Genomic DNA, 3,814 nt, shown 5'->3' with positions numbered 1-3,814 from the left:
ATGAAAAAAAAAAAAAAAAAGGAAGCAAAGAGAGGAAATTATTTGATTGGCTATAGCTTAAAGCCTAGGTTACTGTTTGTAAATGCTTGTCCCTAGGTTTCAATTTCCTAACTTTGAGGCATTTACAGGTTTAGACTGCAGTTTGCTTAGTAGACGGACGTGGTATTAGAACCACTGATTCAAGGCCCTCCATGTTTAATTAACTTAACAATGGTCAAATAAGTTTGGCAAAGTCTGAGAACTAATTTGAGATTCAGAGCTCATATTAGTGTACTTAAAATCCCATAAAAGTCTTTCAATGAGGAAATCTGTTTAAACATTTTTCGAAGTTTGGTTGCAGATTTTTTTTTTTTTTTTTTTTTTTTTTGTATTCAGGGATAACACCAATTAACTTCCACCAGCACTGGTGTTGGGAGAAGCAAGCTTTCATTTATGCTGTCGTGGTCTCTGATTTCTACTGGCAAGTGGTTGTCTGTGAGAGCTATAATTCCTGTCCCCGAGTTTGATCTATTTCAGTCTAACTCAGATTATCACGAAGAAGGGACTACGGTGTGTGTGTGGAGAGGAGGGTGGCCATGGCGGTAAGGAAATTACAGCACATGTTGATTTGCTCAGTCTCAGTGTAGTATTCAGGATCATCACGATATTCTACCATGTCTTGCTTTTGATTACTCACTTAAATTCCATGGTTTCTTCCAAGTTTGTAGCTAAGACCTCCTCTCAAGCTTCCTCCAAACTGGGCATGCTTAGGGAACTAATCTGGGGCCAGAGTGGGAGATCTCAGGGTCTTCCCTTGATTATTTCTTGTGCAGCTTCACCACTACTACAGAAGGAGCTCTGAATTAAGTTAGGAGTCCTATCTAGGAATGAGTAACCAACTAGACTGAAATATTGTAACCTTGGACAAGTTAATTTTTTTTTTTTTTTTACTTTTCAGGGCTGAACCTGCAGCATATGGAAGTCCCCAGGCTAGGGGTGGAATTGGCGCTACAGCTGCCGGCCTATGTCACAGCCACACAGGGTCCAAGCCACATCTACAACCTACAGCACAGCTCATGGCAATGCTGGATCCTTAATCCACTGAGTGAGGCCAGGGGTAGAACCCACATCCTCATGGATACTAGTCAGATTTGTTTCCACTGCACCACAGTGGGAACTCCCTAGTCAAGTTACTTAACTCTTCTGTGTCTCCGGTTGACATTGCTAAAATAAGGAGACAATGGACATTGATTTCGGAGATTCCATCCTGCACCAATATTTGCCCTTTAATCTGATATTTTTTATTTTTACAGTAATTCTGAAAATTCTTCCTCCCCTCCTCCTTTTTTGTCTTATTTTCCAAGTGTTCTGGGGGGCTTGTTTTTCACCAAGCATTGTATCAACAGCTGGAGATAAGATAGTAAATAAATAATTTTTACATCCTGTTCCCAGAAACTACCTGCTTGGACAAAATGGTGATTCCTAACTTTGACCTCGGCCCAAGTGCATTTTGATAAGAGCATTGATCACTACCATTGCTACAGAAAACAGTTTCTTCATTTCACAGAAACATCTACTCTGCTCAAAAAAAGAAATACATGACTCACATTTACGTTAGAAAATAGATCATGCCAGTTTCCTGTTTGGGAGCTTCCCAAATAACACCCCTCTTTGTTCCTCTGGTGAAGAACCATATAAATAAATGCTGCCACCTTACAGCAACAGCTGGCCAAGAACTCTATTCATGCTCTAAGTCATGGCCAAAGGAAATCTATTCAGGCAAAACTCACTCCTGAGCGGCTGATGACGGATTCAAAATGGTTACTGAAGCTAATGCAATTGTTCCTTACCTTAAAAAATGTAGAATATCCTTATTAGCCTGACTATGTAATATATTGAGAAAGTAGATACAAAATTAAATGTCCAATAAAACTTCAACTCTGTATTGTACAAGTTTCCTTAACACACACAAATGGGGCTGTGGTGAAGTGGGTTAAGGATCTGACATTGTCTCTGCAGTGGCTTGGATTGTTACTGTGGCGAGGGTTCAATCCCCAGCCCCACACAGTAGGTTAAGGTTCTAGCATTGCAGCAGCTGTGGTGTAGGTTGCAGCTTGGCTCAAATTTGATCCCTGGCCCTGGAACTTCCATTTGCCTAGGATGTGGCCAAAACACAAACAAACAAAAAAACCCAAACCCAAACCAAAAACACACACAAACAAAAAACAAAGAAAAAACCCCAACAAGCAAAACATGCTGGCTTTTCATTAAGAACATTTAGATGTAATTTTGGAGTGCCTGCTACATACAAGGCAGTCACTGTAAAACTTGCTTTTTTTTTTTTTAATTCTTATTTGTTAGATGATTTTAAAAAAAAGTATACTCTCTCCATGATGGAAGATAATAGCTGCATTGTACTTTGTACTGGTCAGATCACATCTGGGACACTGTGTTCAATTCTAAGCACTGCATTTTTAGAGAAACATAGACAAGTGGAAGTATTCTCAGAGAAGTGAGGGAAAAATGGAGAAGGAACTTAAAACCATAGATGAATGGAATTGCTAAAGAGGGTGTGCATTTTTGGACCAGAGAAGAGCAGATGATAATGGTGCACAATAGCCAGAGAGTTCTCTTCAAACCTGTAAAACGAGGTAGCATTTGTATTATATATTGCTCTGGAAAGCAAAACGCAGACAAAGTGTAGGCATCAGAGGAAGCATGTTTCAGCTCAATCTAATGCGTAGACTAGATTTTTGCTTTCGTATTTGATCAGCAGAGGCAACCAAACAGAGGCTACACTATCCGGCTAGATTATTGTAGTTTTTCATTCTTTTTTGAATATGAGAATTTATGTCCCTTCTTGCCCTTTGGTTAATGTGAAAACTCAGAATCTGATGAAGGAATTAGGCCACATTGTACAATTCTGTAATACATTTGAAAAGCTTTTCCTGGTACAATTTGATACAGAACCTAGGTCTTCCAGAATCAAGATATTTTTTGGAACCATGTTTCTCACAGCTCTAAACTAACTGCAAAGTTGTGCTTGATCTCATTCATATTCTTGATATATATGTCCCAGCATAAGTAGTATAAAATATCTCCTATTATGACCTCAAGGACATAATTTGAAGATATGTATAACTTGCAGAGCCAGAAATGTAATGTTGCAGCTTTTTAAAAAAATTGAAACTTCAAGGGCATTTTCTTGAAATAGATTGAGCTCGACTTGCCCTGCAATTTTCTAGAGAAAACCTGTTATCAATTTTCAGAGAATCATTCCAGGATGACTTTCAGAAGTAGGAAGAAAATCACCTCCCGTGGGCATCACATCCTGTGTGGGGGCAGATTCCTCTATAAAGCAGCAGTCATGGATGCACTGCTCTGAGTGGGGGGTTGGGGGTGTGAGTGACAGAAGAGTCAATGAATGCAGGCGGGTGAGGGGGGGTGATGGGAGGGTGGAGCTCCGCAGAAGGGGAGAAGGAGGGCTTACAATGCCACTACAAGCAGTGGTTACAGCCTTCTGTGGAGTGGTTGAGATTATGCATAGATGCGAGCAAGGCGGCTGTGAAAAGATTGAGTGGCCTTTCCTTTCCGGAAGGGCATTTAGATGGATTAAAGAACATGTAGAAGGAGAACTGTATACTCTCAGATTTTAATCCACTGGTATTGAAGACTAGAGAAGCCTACAGATTCTGATCATGGTAAAAATACTACTTTATATTTGAATACTGTTTTATATTTTTCAAAGTTCTTTCACATTTTATGGGACCAAATATAACACTGTAGAAACTTTAAAATATTCTTGAAATTTTTGGATTCCTACATCTGCATAATG

This window comes from Sus scrofa, chromosome 6 (assembly GCF_000003025.6).
Source record: "Sus scrofa isolate TJ Tabasco breed Duroc chromosome 6, Sscrofa11.1, whole genome shotgun sequence".
Taxonomy (NCBI): domain Eukaryota; kingdom Metazoa; phylum Chordata; class Mammalia; order Artiodactyla; family Suidae; genus Sus; species Sus scrofa.
Note: the sequence above shows the minus strand (reverse complement) of the source record.